The sequence below is a fragment of the Canis lupus genome, chromosome 8, assembly GCF_003254725.2.
Source record: "Canis lupus dingo isolate Sandy chromosome 8, ASM325472v2, whole genome shotgun sequence".
Classification (NCBI taxonomy): domain Eukaryota; kingdom Metazoa; phylum Chordata; class Mammalia; order Carnivora; family Canidae; genus Canis; species Canis lupus.
The window spans coordinates 36,507,965-36,526,059 of NC_064250.1; the positions used below are offsets into that span (position 1 = coordinate 36,507,965).

Sequence of the window (18,095 nt, forward strand, 5' to 3'; positions counted from 1 at the left end):
CTAGCAATTCCATTTCTGGATATATTGCCAGAAGAATTGAAAGCAAAGACTTGAAGAGATATTTGTACTAGTCTTCATGGCAGCATTATTCACAATACCTGAAAGGTGGAAACAATCCAAGTGTTTATCAACAGATGAATGGATAAATAAAATGTGGTGTATGCATACAATGGATTATTATTCATCCTTAAAAAGGAAGGAAATTTTGATACATGTTACAATGTGGATGAACTTTGAAGGAATGCCTAATGAAATAAGCCAAACCCAAAAGGACAAATATATAATTCCATTATATGAGGTACCTAGAATGTCAAATTTATAGACAAAAACGCAAAATGGTGTTTGCCAGGGACTAGAGGAGGGGGTAGAGAATTAGTGTTTAAGGGGTATGGAGTTTAAGTTTTGGAGGATAGAAAAAGTTCTGGAGATGGATGGTGGTGATGGTTACACAACAGTGTGAATGTACTTGATGCTACTGCACTATACACTTAAAAATGGTCAAAGAGGTAAATGTTGCATGCTATATATTATGCCACAATTTTTTTAAAAAAAGAGAAAAACCTCAAAGCTATGGGATCAGAACCCAGATTTTCTTAACCTCCAGCCAGGGTTCTAAGCTAGACTACATCTGGCCATTCCCCATTTTTCTTCTACTTCCAATGGGAAGAATATGGGCACAGACATGGCTAGGGTAGAGGCTGAAGAATAAAAGGAGGTTGGAGGATGGGGCTTAGAGCCCACTAAGGTTCAAGGGGTGACATTGAAAGAGGATTCAATGAGTAGATTAGGAAGGAATGACTTCAGGTTGTATAAACAAGTAAATCTGAAATGTGGCTACTAGTTTTACTTGTGAAATAGGCCAGTGATTTTACAGTATGATCTACCCAGAAATTGATCCCAGTAGTAACTTTTGAGTAGTACTAGCTAAGTAGGAACAAGTAGTCCTAGGCCAGATAACTGAGGGCTTGGGGAATATGTCTGTGTTAGAAGTTAGGTAAGCTGAGACATTTTTAAAGACTCTGAACAAGCCTTCATTTTGTTGTACAATCCCAGTTCAAGGTCAAGTGTATTGCTTTCTTTAAAAATATAGATTTCAAGCTCTTTTCCAGGATTTTGTGCCCCAACCCCCCTGCCCCCCTCCACCCCCCGCCATGATTCTGGGAGCTTGGTGACTTCAAGAGTTCCTAATGTTGGATGTTCACGCCGTTGGATGGAGTCGTGCATGGTCCTAAAAATTGCCAGGAGGTCCTCCATGCTAAGTTTTGGCTTATAATCCTTGTCATCACCCTTAATTTCATAGAGCTTGGTGACTATTAGAAACATATACACAGAATCGCCGGGATAGAAAATCTTTTAAAAGCACTTTGTCTGAATCACTGGTTGATAGATGGAGCTGAGACCAAAAGAGGTGAACCAACCTCACATGGTAGAGGGGAAGGAGCACACACTAGTCTTAGAGTCAGGGGACTTCATTCCACTTCTGCTACTGCTCTTCAGTCTACCTCTGCAAGGCAAGGGCGATGACACCAACAATACCGACTTCAAATGAAGGAGCACACATGAAAGCATTTTCAAAGTGGCACACACAGTACAGGAGTAAGTTATTAGTATTGTTGAGTTATAAGTAATAATTTCATAATGTACTGAATGTGTCATTATCATTCTCTTCTTGAAACAAGGTCCATCAACATCAAGATTACTAAGTGCTAAATAATACATGAGGCTGGGTTCAATTTTTTTTTTCAAGAGAGAGAACTATATTGCATTTTTCCAGCTTTCTATCTAAACCAAAGACACATATGTGTCAGGTTTAAGACGTACACAAAGATCCTGAGAGAGAATCCATTTGAGTAACTCTCTGGCAGTATGGCCAGACTGTAATGAGCCAAAGGTACAGGGCCATGGGGGTTGGAGGAGATAAGACCGAGCATGCAGGACATTGGAGGCTGTGGAAGGAGTGCTAAGATGAGTCGTTGAAGGATTTTGAGCAAGTATGAGGGACAAAACTGTTTTTTCATGTTTAAGAGACCACCCAGAATATTTATAAAGAGATATTGTAGGCCAGACAGAAGCATATGCAGATGAGATATCTAGGACTTTTTTCTTCCCCAGAATAACCCAAGGGTGGTGGAGGGGAGTAGATGAAACAAGTTTGAGCATGTTTCAGCAAGTGTCAAGGCTACATGATGTTTACAAACTTGTGTATATTTGAAAATTCCCATAATAGTAATTTTTTGAGAGAGAATCTCAAGCAGGCTCCATAAACATTGGGCTTGGACCCCAGTGAGGGGTTTGATCTCACGACCCTGAGATGATGATCTGAGCCAAAATCAAGAGTTACTCAACTGACTGAGCCACCTAGGTACCCCAACAGTAAATTTTTTAAATTAACACACGAGTCCATTTTTTTTCGTTTTTTAAAATATATTTATTTTTTATTGGTGTTCAGTTTGCCAACATATAGAATAACACCCAGTGCTCATCCCATCAAGTGCCCCCCTCAGTGCCCGTCACCCAGTCACCCCCACCCCGCGCCCACCTCCCTTTCTACCACCCTTAGTTTGTTTCCCAGAGTTAGGAGTACGAGTCCATTTTATACAAGTTCAAGGTGTATGTGTGTACGTATGTGCCTATGTGTATTTATATGTATGTATACACACACATTATGGACTGTGTAGAAAAAGTGAACTCAGCCTTCATTTAATGAAACAAAGTGATTTAACAATATAAACATGAAAAGAAATAATGTGATCCACATACCAGTTATCTGGCTGACCCAGCTACATCTTTTTTTCCTCCCAGTTTAGTTTTGAATTTATTATGAAATGTTTTCGTAACAATGGATCTGGATCCAACTATGCCTTTTGATCGCTAGTAAGAGTCTCAAGGTCCTGGACTGGGAGTCTACATCATCCTGGTCATTTTTATGTTACAGATAAAGTTTATCAGTACTTTTAGCATAGTTATTCTTCAACATCCATAAACAGTTTTCATACCTTTCTAAGAAGTATTTCTCAACCCCAAGTCGAGTAACTAAGTGTATCTCAAAGAAGGATTTTTTTTTTTTTAACAAAGAACAGTGAAGGAGAGAGCTGTCGCTGGTGAGCTGTGCCCTGAGCTGCTCCCCTGCTGCCCTGTGGGATCTTTCCTGAGGGCTAGGTCCACCCTTTCCCACCAAGGCAGGAAGGGCCAAGATCTCCAAGCCAGCCTTTCACATCCACTCCCTGCACCACTCTCAGTGTGGTGGTCCATCCCTCCTTGGCTTCCTGAGATTTCCTGATGCTCTTTCCTTTGGAACATAAGGTCAGTACTGTTCCTGGAATTGGTGTCTGCCAGATATTTTGGTTGCCTTTTTTTTTTTTTTTTTTTTTGTCCTTCAAAAAGAAATGCTTTCTGAATTCCTTCTTACCTTTTAAAATGGAGGGTGGTATTATCTGTAGAAACTGTTTGGATACCCATTTATATAGCATGCCATAGAGTCATAGATGTTAAGGACCTTGTGGCTTCATGTGGTGTAATAATGTGAGTCCCCTGAATTGGGGATGAGGGGATGTTCTTGTCCCATGTTCCACAGAAAGTCAATGGTTGAACAGAATGGACACCAGTGTCTTACCCAACAGAACTCCCAGCCCAGTGTTCTTTCTCACCCTGGCCTTTCCCATGATCACCTTTATCACCAACCCCAAGATTGTGAACTTTTGAGTTCTCTACATGTGGATGTCCAAACATTTCCTATAGACTCGGAGAGAGGCAGAGGACTTGCTTGTGGAGACACTCCCCTGGGGCACAGAATCATTGGAAAGAGGGAAGCTGGAATATACACAATGTTTAGCCCAAGACTTCTACTTGGGAAAAATTCCTAAATTATTAACCAGTGATCCTTACAACTAAAAATAACCACCACATACCCTCAAAAAACTGCAGTGGGAAAACTATTTTTCTTGCTTGCCCTTTTGTGTCTCATTTCTCATCTTCCCTTTAAATATGTGCATGAAATGCTCACATGTCCATGTTCTAAAAGCAAAACAATCTCACCCATTCACTCTCATAGCTTATAAAAACTGACAACACCCACAGAGGTTAACACAGAAAAGATATATGAAGACACACTGGTGTAAAGGCATTCCCAATTTATGACCTTAAAGATGGTATTTTTTAAAGATTTTATTTATTCATAAGAGACAGACAGAGACAGAGGCAGAGAGAGAAGCAGACTCCCTGCAGGGAGACTGATGCAGGACTTGGTCCTAGGCCCCCGGGATCACAACCTGAGCCAAAGGCAGATGTTCAACCACTGAGCCACCCAGGTACCCCTAAAGATAATTTTTTAAAATTTTTTTACTTGGTTTTAGAATAATACATGCTATTGGCTGAATTTCCTTAACTGGCACTAAATTATCCCAAAATGCTAATAATCATAACACAGAAGAAAACACAGAGTTTCTTTAGAGTCTCTGTGGTTGTGCTGAGTTTTGCCTTCATGTAGCTCCAGAGAGAGAGTTGGAGAAGGCTTCACAAATGCAAGGAGCCTAAGAAGGTGGCCTCTCAGTGAGGTGAATTTCTTTTGTGCTAAATCATCCCCTGTGAGGGATCACGAGGCTCAGTGCTGACTCAGGTGAAGTCAGTGCCCTTTTCCCTGAGCTCACACAGGTGGCCAGGTTAAATAAGTGCTGAAAGGAGTTTGGTGAATTCTCCTGAGTCACCTTTGTCAGTTAAGGAAGCATTGTAAACTTGGTATTAGAGGGAGATTACAGAGTGCTTTTGTTCCTATGCTTTATAGAAGCTAACGTGTGTGTGTGTGTGTGTGTGTGTGTGTGTGTGTGTGTGTGTACTTGTGTGGGTTTATCTGTCATCACACGTCTCAGATTTCATCATCTATGCCTCGTCTGCAGGAATCTTGTCTACCTCTGTGCACAAAGGGGGAATCACAATTAATGCTGGGATCTTTCTTAGCCATGAGTGTGTCCCACATCTGTCACCAGGCAGTTAGTGAGAGCAGCATTGAATTTGACCCCCTTCATTTCCCACTCTCCTCCTGGCAGAGGTTGGGATGCTCAAGGGAGGTGGTCAGCCAGAAGGAGGCTGAGGAAGTAGAAGAAAAACTGGGACCAGATTAAGGTAGAGGATCCAACTCTGGATCATTAGAACTGATTTTTCAGACACTGTGATGAGTAAAATTCAAAAGAAATTTACTGAAAGATCCTTTAGCAAGAGATATGGTTAACATGTGGCCAGGCAGCCCTTTAGCAGAGCTGGAGTTCCCATATGAGGAAATGGAGCTGCTCCACAGGCCTCTTATTGAAACTGCTAGTGCAATTAAAACCTTTCAGAAATGAACCATTTCCTTACACATTGATCTTCCCATTGACTGTTTATTTCGCATTTTTAAAATCAAGTTTTATGAAAGTTAGCATTCTCAGCTTCCCTCCCCCTTATTTTAGCTTATAAGTTTCCTAATGTCTTATTTGTGGCCAGCAGTGTGAAGGATGATTCTTCTTCTTCTTCTTCTTCTTCTTCTTCTTCTTCTTCTTCTTCCCTCTTCTTCAACGGAGTACTAATACCACTTGCCTCTTTAATCTATATCTTCAACGGAGTACTAATACCACTTGCCTCTTTAATCTATATCTCAGCCAGGAAGATAAAGATATCAGAAATTTTGTAAAATGAGCATGGAACCTTTTTTTTTCTGTGTGGCAATTTGCTAACTGAAACCTGTGGGTCAGAGAGCTTTTTGTTTTAAGCTGGAAAAATTCTTGTGAATGGAACTAGTATACTTTGTTTTCTCTCATGTGTCCTTTTCAACTATCAAAGATCAATAATTTTTAGCAGGTGATGGTTAGGTTTGGTTTGGACACCAAAGATAATGTGTGTCCTAGATAAAGAAGAGTATTAGCCTGGGTTTCATCAGGAGGAAATAAAAGGCATTGTATAGTGTCCTCTGGAGGACCCTTGTCTGACTTGCTTCCTTTAAATAGCTACATCTAGGAGGATTACAACTGAACTAAGACATAGTTTAGGCCTGTGGAGTGGCCACAGTGAGTAGAGCTTTCTTTTCCTTTAACACTTGGGAAAGCAGTGAAACATACCTCATCAGTCAGAGCTGCTTGAGACCCATGTGCTAGGTATAAAACCATATCGGCCAACAGCGTGGGTGTTGGCAGGAGTACCTGACCTTGGGATTCTATCTCTGAGAATCACCTGTGACCTCTGCCTTTTTCTTTCTTTTAAATATTTTATTCATTTATTCATGAAAGACATAGAGAGAGGCAGAGACATAGGCAGAGGGAGAAGCAGGCTCCCCAGTGGGAGCCTGATGCAGGACTCGATCCCAGGACCCCAGGATCACGACCTGGGATCATGACCTGAGCCAAAGGCAGACACTCAACCACTGAGCCACCCAGGTGCCCTGACCTCTACCTTTTTCTAAACCACATTGTCCTATGACTTAGGATTCAGGGGAAGCTATAATGATTATAAAACACAGGAAAATTAGAGTGTTAAGAGCACTGAAAAGGAATGAAGTAGATGCCCATAGAAAGGCTGCTTTCTATGGGTTCCAATCACTGATAGCATGAAAAACAGAGCCAACACACCCACTACAGATTTTAGCACTGTTTCTGCCCCGCTGCAGGAACAGCATTTATTGTACTAACTTTCATGAGGAGAAAATAAAATACACCATATACCATGTCTCTGGAGCTACTTTTGGAATATTATATGGAAGTTAGTTATAAGTAACTTATCAGTAAGATGTTGATCCATTTGAGTATTTTCAAATATACTCATATATTCATGTGCCTCCTTCTTCAGTGACTAGCCCAAGGAGATTAGCTTGCAAATTTGTTTCACTTTACTTTTTATAAAGACAAGTCTAGTTGAGACCCAAGGAAAATGTGGCTTCTCTAGCTGAAGGAAGAGGTACAGTCATCTTCAAAATGTCAGTTCTTCAGGACGCCTGGGTAGCTCAGCCATGGAGTATCTGCCTTCAGCTCAGGGTGTGATCCTGGGATCCAGGATTAAGTCCCACATTGGGCTCCCTTCAGGGAGCCTGTTTCTCCTTCTGCCTTTGTCTTTGCCTCTCTCTCTCTCTCTTTCTCGTGTGCTGTGTGTCTCTCATGAATAAATAAATAAATCTTACAAAAAAATGTTAGTTCTTCTCTCCCAGAATGTTAATGATAAATTTGAAAAGAGACAAAAGAGGATAAGATTGCGGACTCTTGATAATAGCATAGTCCGTGCAGGGCTTTGGTCTCCCTTCCTACCGGACACCAGATAGGTCCTTGGCATCCTTGAAATTCTTCTTCTAATGTTTCTAAGAAGACAGTTGTGCTCCTCCTGGGAAAGCCCTTTCTATCACTTAACAGAATTGAGTATTAAACTTATTTTAATTGTCTTTAGAAGCTTATATATATTCCCTTAACTCCCACTCCCAAAACATATTTCTTTTATTTAGAACTGCCTCGTACTGCCAACACTTCTGGTATTTGAAAATGTCAACAGTGCCCTTCTATCTTTTTTCTCCAATATAGAGACCCTCAGTTGTTTAAAGCAAGGTAGTCAGATAAAAGGATTCTTTTGGTTCTTTTCAAGACCGTTTGTTTTCTCATCCCTCTCTTTGTACCTATTGGCTGTGCATTCTCATTCAACTGAAGTCCTGAATGTCATCCCAAGATTCCTCCTGACCTGGCAGTCCACACTGTTTTTTTTGTTTTTTGTTTTTTTTTCTAATCTAGAATCCAAATGAATCATTGAAAACTAAGGCTTCTAGTACCGGATAGGCCTGGGTTTGAATCCCAGCTTCACTACTCCCAAACTAAAGACAGGTTACAGAGTGGACTCTTCCTCAGTTTTCCAATCTGTAAAATGGGAATAATAATCAGGGTCACTATAAATATTATACAGAACAAATTTGAAACACCTAAGTCAATACCTGCTCTAGCACAAGAAAAGAAATAAATATATATATATATATATATATATATATATATATATATATATCAGTAGTAATGGCTACCACTTATTACGCTATAGCACTTATAAAACTATATACCATTTTTTAATTGAAGTATAGTTAATATGCCATATTATGTTAGTTTCAGGTCTACAACATAATGATTCCACAATTAGATACATTATGAAATGGTCACTACAATAAAAATAGTTACCAATTTGCCACCATACAAAACTATTACAACATTATTGACCATTCCTTATGTTAAACTTTTTACCCAGTGACTTATTTATAATTGGAAGTTTATACCTCTTAATTCCTTTCACCTGCTTTGCCTATTCCCCACCACCACAACCACCACCACCACTGGCAACTATCCATTTTTTTCTCTGTATTTAGGAGTCTGTCTCTGTTTTGTTGTTCTATATTCCACATGTAAGTGTAATCATACAGTATCTGTTTGACTTACACTTAGCATAATACTTTCCAGGTCCATCCATGTTGTCACTAATGGCAACATCTCATTACTTTTGATGGTTGAGTGATACTCCATTGTACATGTACATATATACCGCATCTTCTTTATCCGTTCATCTATCAATGGACACTTGGGTTGTTTCCAAACCTTGGCTCTTGCCAAAAAATGCTGCAATAAACAGAGATGCATATATCTTTTCAAATTAGTGTTTTTGTTTTCTTTGGGTAAATACCCAGAGGTGGGATTACTGGATTATACAATATTCCTATTTTTAATTTTTTGAGGAACTGCCATTACTGTTTTCCATAGTGGCTACACCAATTTACATTCCCACCAAGAGTGCACAAGGGTTCGTTTTTCTCTACATCCTTGCCAACACTTGTTGTTTCTTGCCTTTTTGACGTTAGCCATTCTGACAGGTGTGAGGTGATAGCTCATTATGGTTTTGATTTGCATTTCCCTGATGATGAGTGGTGATGTACATCTTTTCATAGTCCATTTGGTCATCTGTATGTTTTCTTTGGGAAAATTTCTATTCAGATCCTCTGATAATTTTTTAAATCAGATAGTTGGTTTTTTTGTGTGTCAAAGTGGTTTCTATATTTTGGATATTAACCCCTTATTGAAGATACCATTTGTAAATATCTTCTCCCTTTCAGTAGGCTGCCTTTTCATTTGTTGATGGTTTCCTTCACTGTGCAAAAGCTTTTTTATTTTGGTGCATGCCAATAGTTTATTTTTCCTTTTGTTTCCCTTGCCTGAAGAAACATATCGATGAATATGTTGCTAAGGCCAATGTCCAAGAGATTACTACCTATGTTTTCTTCTAGGAGTTTTATGGTTTCAGGTCTCACATTTAGGTCTTTAGTCCATTTTGAGTTTATTTTTATGTGTGGTTTAAGAAAGTGGTCTAGTTTCATTCTTTTGCACATTAGTTGTCTAGTTTTCCCAGCACCATTTATTGAAGAGACTTTGTATATCATGCCTCTTTTGTCATAAATTCACCATATAAATGTGGATTTATTTCTGGGTTCTCTATTCTGTTCCATTGATCTATGTGTCTATTTATATGCCAGTACTATCCTGTTTTGATTACTGCAGATTTTTAGTATAATTTTATTTTTTAATTTTTTAAAAAGATTTTTTTGTTTGAAAGAGAGAGAGAGCATCAGCAGGAGGGAAGATCAGAGGGAGAGGAAGAGGGAGAGGCAGATTCCCTGCTGAACAGAGAACCTGATTAGGGGCCCAATCCCAGGACCCAGGGATTATGATCTGAGCCAAAGTCAGACACTTAACCAACTGAGCCACCCAGGTGCCCCTGCAGTATTATTTTAAATCTGGGATTGTGATACCTCCATCGTTGTTCTTATGTCTCAAAATCGCTTTGACTATTGGTAGTCTTTTGTGTCCATACAGATTTAAGGATTATTTGATGACACAAATAAATGGAAAGATACAACATGCTCATGGATTAGAAGAATTAGTGTTGTTAAAATGTCCGTACTACCCAAAGCAATCTACAGATTGAATGTAATCTCTATCAAAATACCAATATTATTCTTCACAAAACTGGAACAAATAGTCCTAAAATTCGTACTATTCTTTTTTTCCACACCCACACCTGCTCTCTGCCCAAATCAGTATGGTTCTGGATCCCTGTGTACTTTGGGAGTGGCAAGGTGGTCTATTACCATAGGCATGCAGATTACTAGTTCCAGCCCTGCCTAGTAAATTTCACTCAGACCCAATCTGAGCAAGCTAGAACATCTCTTCTTCTCTTGGCTCTTCCAATATTCCATGGTAACACTATTCTGTATAATAATCTGTCCTTGAGAAGATTAGTTTCCCCAGATACATCCATTGTGTATCCTTCCACCAGCCCCCAAACCCCAACCCAGCCCTAGTGTGGGTTGTTGTCGGCCTCATCTTAGGTTTAAATATCTGTCTCTACCCTCTTCTATGGAAAAGTGATTTAGCAATCCTAAGTCCAAGCCCTGGTTTCTTTCTCCTCCCCTGATGCCCCATCAACTAACTCACATGCCTCCCTTTGTCCCTTTGACCCCTGCTCTGGGCTGGCTGGTACTGCTGGGATGGGTCATTCCCAGGCCTGTGCCTTACCAGCACAGCTGGCACAAAGGGCTTCAAAGGGAGGTGGTTGATGACTGGTCTTTTTTTTTTTTTTTAAAGATTTATTTATTTATTTATGATAGACACAGATAGAGAGAGAGAATGAGGCAGAGACACAGGCAGAGGGAGAAGCAGGCTCCATGCCGGGAGCCCGTCACAGGACTCGATCCCGGGACTCCAGGATCGCGCCCTGGGCCAAAGGCAGGCGCTAAACCGCTGAGCCACCCAGGGATCCCCGATGACTGGTCTTTATAACCAAGCTAGACTCTGCCTGTGACACTGGCAACAGACATGTGACTGCAGCATGCACATTCAGGCATGCATTTTGTCACCCCCCGGGGTAGCCATTAGCTGTACACCCATGTGAGTTTGGCCATCACAGCTGTGAATCCTACTCTGTTCTGTGTCCTATGTCCTTTCTCCAGCCTCGCTCCCTATCATTCTCTGTAGAGCCTTAAAATATTCCTACATGGGAAGAAGGCATCTCTCTAGAATATTGATGAGAATGTCCTGTGGAATGGTTTCCTTCCCTCCTGACTTGCCAGCATTTAATGCTTTCTGCTCTTTAGTCTGAAATTGAATGAAAGGAGAAGGTCATTTTGTTTGCCCAACAGCCAAATCCAACTATTAGGAGAAAATACTGTGTTTTCCGAAAACCTTGTAGAAGAAAATCTTATTAGACCAATTGGTCTATTTATATAACTAGTCGTCTTCCTCTGAAATCAGACAGATTTTGAAAGAGGAAAAAAATAGCCATGGTGTACATTTTAATGAGTTTCAAAGTACATTTGGATCCTGTTCTCTCAAAACACATTATTATACAGGGTTAGTTTAAACTCGATCCTCTGGGACATTCACACTCAAAACCAAAGCTGCCTCGAGTGTAGCAGAGCCTACCAGACATGAGAGTGCTGCCCCTGGCACTAGGTTCATAAAGAAGTTGCCCCATTGAATCCTTCATCCTGCATTCAGTATCTCCCTTCTGTTGTTCAAGCAGATACAACTGCAGAGTAAAACCTGAGTGTTATTTGTATTTCTTGTTTTAAGGTCATCTCTAGAAATCTTTACTGCCAGAAAAGCTTTTTTCCAGAGACCATCACAACAGCCCCACAGATGGAAACTGTGAAAGCAGAAACAGACCTTGTTTTATCTCTCTTGGTCACAAAGTTGAGTAGCAGGGAGAGCCAGATGAGCCTGAGGGTCAAGGCTGACTTCAGACTTTATTCTTGGAGGTGTTCAGTCCATGCCCCTGGCTTTAGTTAGAACAGAATGGACCTAGAAGTGGTTTAACAAGATGCTTACTAATACATTTATTGAAGGCTTGTTTTGTGCCAGGCATTTACTTGCCATAACAACCTTATGAAGTACAGGAAAATCTCCATTTTCTAGTTGAGGAATCTGAGGCCCAGAGAAGCTAAGAAATGTGTGCAAGGTTACACAGCTCATTGGTGTACAAATACACAGAGTCAGACTGCAGAGCCTAACCAGTTAACCTTTGTGCCCTCCCTATCAGAGGAGTTTACTTGTCCTTTTTTGGTCCTTCCCTGGTGTGCAAGAGGCTTCCCAGGACATTCTTGCACACACCTGGCCTACATCTCACTGTAGAGCCATCCTCAGGAGAGTACATATCTGTTTTCCTCTGTAGCCATATCTTCTCTGCAGCCTTGATAGAACTGTTAAGTTTCTCATTCTCAAGGCAGATGTATCTGAGTGCTTCAGTATCATCTAGTTCCATTCCACTTAAATGGGGACCCTGAAAGGAAGAGGACTACAAATTGACCCCTCTCCTATACTGGTTCTTCGGTTCCCTGGACACTTACATTTGGGATAGAAGCAGATTTTTCACCCTGGCCTCTTCACTTACTCTTTGCAGCTTATAAAGTGCTTTTATTTACCCTAGAAAACATTCTGCTTCCTTTAGTAAATGTGTCCAGAATCTTTCATGAAGTCACTTTATTTTCCTTCCTGGCTGACTCTCTCATTTGGAGCACAGTCGGGAAAGAGGTCAGTTGAGGTGAGGCAAGTTTAAGTATGACCTTAGACGTGGACAGATGATGCTCCAAATAACATTGATGGTAACTCGTTTGGCATTGGGGTCCCCTTAGGGACATAAGCAAACAGAGGAATTTTTCTGCAAAAGGATCATCCCATCATCGTTCACAGCAGCAGGAATATGGGGTTTAGGGAGAGTCTTGGGCCTGGCCTAGGACAGCAAGTCCCTTCTCCCCTCAGCCCTGCACACCTCCACCAATGCATACCATTAAAAGTTTCAGGCCTGGGTTAATGATATATTTTGCCTTAACTCCCCCTCTTTGTATCTTTGGAGGAGTCAGGGTAGGGCTGTAATTAGAGTCCCTGTGCTATACCTTTTATCAATGTGACTTATTCATACCACACTTGCCACTACTTTTCACCCATTTTGCCTATCCCCAACAGAACCCCACTCCCCAGCCTCTGGTAATCATCAGTTTGTTCTGTGTATTTATGGGTCTGTTTCTTCTCTTTGTTTTAATTTTTAGATCCCACATATACCTGAAATCATATGGTGTTTGTCTTTCTCTAACTTATTTCACTTAGCATTGTACCTTCCAGGTCCATCTATGTTGTCACAAATGGCAAGGTCTCATTCTTTTTTATGGCTGAGTAATATTTCATTGTACATATATACTACTCCTTTCTTATCTGTTCATCTCAGTGGCCACTTGGTTGCTTCATATCTTTGCTATTGTAAATATTGCTGCTATAAACATAGAGGTCATATGTATCTTTATGAATTAGAGTTTTTTTGTTTTCTTTCGGTAAATACCCAGAAGCAGAATTACTGGATCATATGGTTTGTTTTTAATATTTCAAGGAAACTCCACACTGTCTTCCACAGTGGCTACACTGATTTACATTCCCACCAATAGTGTATGAGGGTTCCTTTTTCTCCACATCCTCAGCAACACTTGTTATTTGTGTTTTTTGGCCATTCTGACTAGGTGAAAGGTAATATCTCATTGTGGTTTTGATTTGCATTTGCCTGATGATTAGTTATGTTGAGCATTTTTTCATGTCTCTGTTGGCCATGTTTATTTATTATTTTTTAAAGATTTTATTTATTTATTCATGAGAGAGAGAGAGAGAGAGAGGCAGAGACACAGGCAGAGGGAGAAGCAGGAAGCCTGACGTGGGACTCGATCCCAGGTCTCCAGGATCATGTCCTGGGCTGAAGGCCATGCTAAACCGCTGAGCCATCACCGGGGCTGCCCTGTTGGCCATATTTAAGTGTTTGGAGAAATGTCTATTCAGGTTCTCAGCTTATTTTTAATCGGATTATTTGTTTTGTCTAGTGTTGGATTGTGTAAGTTCTTTCTATAGTTAAGATATTAACCCCTTATTGGATACAACATTTGCAAATATCCTCTCCCATTCAGTAGGTTGCCTTTTCATTTTGTTGGTGGTTTTCTTCATTGTGCAAAAGTTTTTTATTTTAATATAGTCTTAATAATTTATTTTTGCTTTTGTTTCCCTTCTCTGAGGAGACATACCTAGAGAAATGTTGCTAGGGCCAGTATCAAAGAGATTACTGCCTATGGTTTCTTCTAGTTTTATGGTTTTGGGCCTCATATTTAGGTCTTTAACCCATTTTTTAGTTTATTTTTGTGTATGGTATAAGAAAGTGATCCAATTTCATTTGTTTGGATGTAGCTATTTAGTATTTCCAGCATAATTAAAGAAACTATCATTTCCCCATTGTACTACCACCTCTGTCATAGATCAATTGACCATATAGGCATGAGTTTATTTCTTATACTACAGCTTTGCAGTATATCTTGAAATTTGGGATTGTGATATTTCCAGCTTTGTTGTTCTTTCTTTTTTTGTTTTTTGTTTTTTGTTTGTTTGTTTGTTTGTTTTTGTTGTTCTTCTTCTTTCTCAAGATTACTTTGGCTATCCAGGGTCTTTTGTGGTTCCATACAAATTTTAGCATTATTTTAGTTCTGTGAAAAAACTGTTAATATTTTGATAGTGAATTCATTAAATCTGTAGATTGCCTTGGTAGGTAGTATGGACATTTTAACAATATTAGTTCTTCCAGTCCAGGAACATGGAATATCTTTCCGTTTATGAGGTCTTCAGTTTTTTATACTTTTCAGAGTATAATTCATCAATATATTTTTTTAAAGATTTTATTTATTTATTTATTTATTTATTTATTTATTTATTTATTTATGAGAGACAGAGAGAGAGAGAGAAAGAGGCAGAGACACAGGCAGAGGGAGAAGCAGGCTCCAGGCAGGGAGCCTGACATGGGACTGGATCCCAGGTCCCCAGGATCACGTCCTGAGCCGAAGGTGGCACTAAACTGCTGAGCCACTGGGGCTGCCCAATTCATCAGTATTTAATATTTTTCAGAGTAAAAGCCTTTAACCTCCTTGGTTAAGTTTATTCCTAGTGATTTTATTCTTCTTGATCCAATAGTAAATGGGATTGTTTTCTTAATTTTTCTTTCTGCTACTTTGTTATCGGTATATAGAAACGCGAACAGATTTCTGTGTGTTAACTTTGTATCTTAGGACTTTACTGAATTTGTGTATTATTTTTCATAGTTTTTTTTAATGGAGTCTTTGGGATTTTCTATGTATAGTAACATGTCATCTGAAAATAGTGACGTTTAACTTCATCCTTGCCAATTTGGTTGCCTTTTATTTCTTTTTCTTGACAATTGCTGCAGCTAGGATTTTCAGTACTATGTTGAATGAAAGTGCTGACAGTGGACATCCTTGTCTTGTTCCTGATCTTAGAGGAAAAGCTCTCAGTTTTCCCCACTCACTTGATGTTATCTGTGGGTTTGTCATATGTGGCCTTTATTTTATTGAAATATGTTTCCTCTAACCCAACTTTGATGAGAGTTTTTATCATGAACAGATGTTGAATTTTGTCAGATGCTTTTTCTGCATCTATTGAGTGAGATGATATTATTTTTCATTTTGTTAACATGATGTATCACATTGATTTATTTGCAAATCTTGACCCATCTATACATCTCCAGAATATATTCCACTCAGTCATAGCGAATGATCTTTTTAATGGATTATTGAATGTGGTTTGCTAATATTTTGTTGAGGACTTTTTACATCTATGTTCATCAGGGATATTGGTCTGTGTTCTTTTTTTCTGTAGTATCTTATCTGGTTATGGTATCTAAATAATGCTGTCTTCATAGAATGTATGTGGAAGCTTTTCTTCTTCTATTTTATGGAATAATTTGAGAAAAATAGATATTAAATTTTCTTTAATTGTTTGATAGAATTCATATGTGAAGCCATCTGGTTCTGAACTTTTGTTTGTTGGGAGTTTTTGATTACTAATTCAATTTCATTACTAGTAATTGGTCTGTTTAGATTTTCTATTCCTGTTTCAGTTTCAGAAGATTATATATATTTCTAGGAATTTATGCATTTCTTCTGAGTTATCCAATTTGTTGGCATATAATTTTTTGTAGTCTCTTTTTCTTGAGAAACCTAGCTAAAGGTTGATCAGATTTTTTACCTTTTCAAAGAGCTAGCTCTTCGTTTCATTGATCTTTTCTATTGTTTTGTAGTCTGTATGTTTGTAGTCTGTAGTATGTTTTATTTATTTCTGCTCTGATCTTATTATTTCTTTCCTTCTTACTAACTTTGGCCTTTGTTCTTTTTCTAGTTCCCATAGGTGTAAGGTTAGATAGTTTGAGATTTTCTTGTTTCTTAAAGTAGGCCTATATTGCTATAAATTTTCCTCTTGGAACTGCTTTTGCTGCGGCCCCAAGATTTTGGACCACTGTGTTTTTATTTGTCTTCATGTATTTTTTTTATTTCTTTTTTAACCCATAGGTTGCTTAGTAGCATGTTGTTTAGCATGTTAGCATGTTTAACATGTTTGTGGTTTTTTCCTTTTTATTTTTTCTTATAATTGATTTCTAGTTTCATACTGTTGTGGCCAGAAAAGATGCATGATACGATTTTATTTTTTGAATATTTTATTATTTATTTATTTGAGGGAGACAGAGAACATGAGAGAGAGAGCAAGCACAAGCAGGGGGAAGGGCAGAGGGAGAACCCCTCCCTCCTCCTACCCACAGGATCATGACCTAAGCCTAAGGCAGATGCTTAACCACTGAGCCACCCGGGCACCTCTAATTTTAATCTTCTTAAATGTATTGAGACTTGTTTTATGGCGTAATGTGATCTTAGAGAATGTTCTGTGTTCACTTGAAAAGAATATATTCTGTTGTCTGAAAAGAGGATATTCTGTTGTTTTGAGATGGGGTGTTTTATATTTATATATAAAGCCCATCTGTTCTAATGTATCATTCAAAGACATTATTTTATTATTGATTTTCTGCCTGGATTATATGTCCATTGATGTAAGCGGGGTATTAAAGTCTCCTACTATTATTGTATTATTGTTAGTTTATCCCTTTATATTTGTTAATATTGTTAGTTTATCCCTTTATATTTGTTAATATTTGCTTGTTAATATTTATGCTCCAGTGTTGGGTGCATAGATATTTACAACTGTTATATCCTTTTTTTGAAGTGATCCCTCTATGATTATGTAATGCCCTTCTTTGTTTTGTGTTGCAGTGTTAAAGTCCACTTTGGCTGATAAAAATATTGCTCTTTGTTTTTCACTTTAACATGGAACTCTTTCACATCCTTTCATTTTCAGTCTATATGTGTCTTTAGTTCTGGAGTAAGCCTCTTGAAGGTAGCACATAGATAGGGTGACAGAATACATAAGGAAACAAGACCCATTTCTTTTGATTAGAGCATTTAGGCCATTTATATTTAAAGTGATTATTGATAAGGATGCACGTTTTGCCATTTTGTAAATCATTTTCTGGATGTCTTCGTAATTCTATAATTCTACTCTGTTCTACTCTGTGATTGATGGATTTCTTCAGTGTTATGCTTGGCTTTTTGTTTTTTTTTGTATATCTATTGTAGGTTTTGGGTTTGTGGTTAACATGAGGCTCCTATAATATCCTAAATATGTAGTAGCCCATATTCAGTTGATGGTCACTTAAGTTTGAAAATATTCTAAAAATAACCTTTTTCATGTATATGTTGTCATGTTTTATATATTTTTTTATTTATAATTTTCTTCTAATTGTGGCTTTTTCTTTTGCACTTAAAAAAGTCCCTTTAGGGCAGCCCCAGTAGCACAGTGGTTTAGCGCCGCCTGCAGCCCAGGACATGATCCTGGATACCCTGGATCGAGTCTGACTTCGGGCTCTCTGCATGGTGCCTGCTTCTCCCTCTGCCTGTGTCTCTGCCCCCCCTCTCTCTCTCTCTCTCTCTCTCTGCGTCTCTATGAATAAATAAATAAAATTTTTTAAAAAGTCCCTTTAACATTTCTTATAAGGCCAGTTTAATGTTGAACTCCTTTAACTTTTGTCTTGGAAGTTCCTTCTCTCTCCTTCAATTCTGAATGGTAAGTGATTTTGCTGTTTAGAGTATTCTTGGCTTTAGGTTTTTACCTCAGCACTTGGCAGGTCAGAAGGGAATAGCATGA

At 38.8% G+C, this 18,095-nt stretch overlaps 1 protein-coding gene and 1 long non-coding RNA gene across 2 annotated transcripts in view; one reads left to right on the plus strand and one right to left on the minus strand.

Moving 5' to 3' along the window:
* PRKCH (protein kinase C eta) overlaps positions 1–18,095 on the plus strand; it is a 233,676-nt gene that overhangs the window by 200,867 nt on the left and 14,714 nt on the right. The gene's annotated exons all lie outside the window — the stretch shown is intronic.
* On the minus strand, positions 4,801–10,671 carry LOC125755577 (uncharacterized). Its single transcript, XR_007412367.1, has 2 exons — positions 8,421–10,671; positions 4,801–7,856 (listed from the first exon to the last, which is right to left on the minus strand). It is a non-coding gene; the product is annotated as an uncharacterized LOC125755577 (long non-coding RNA).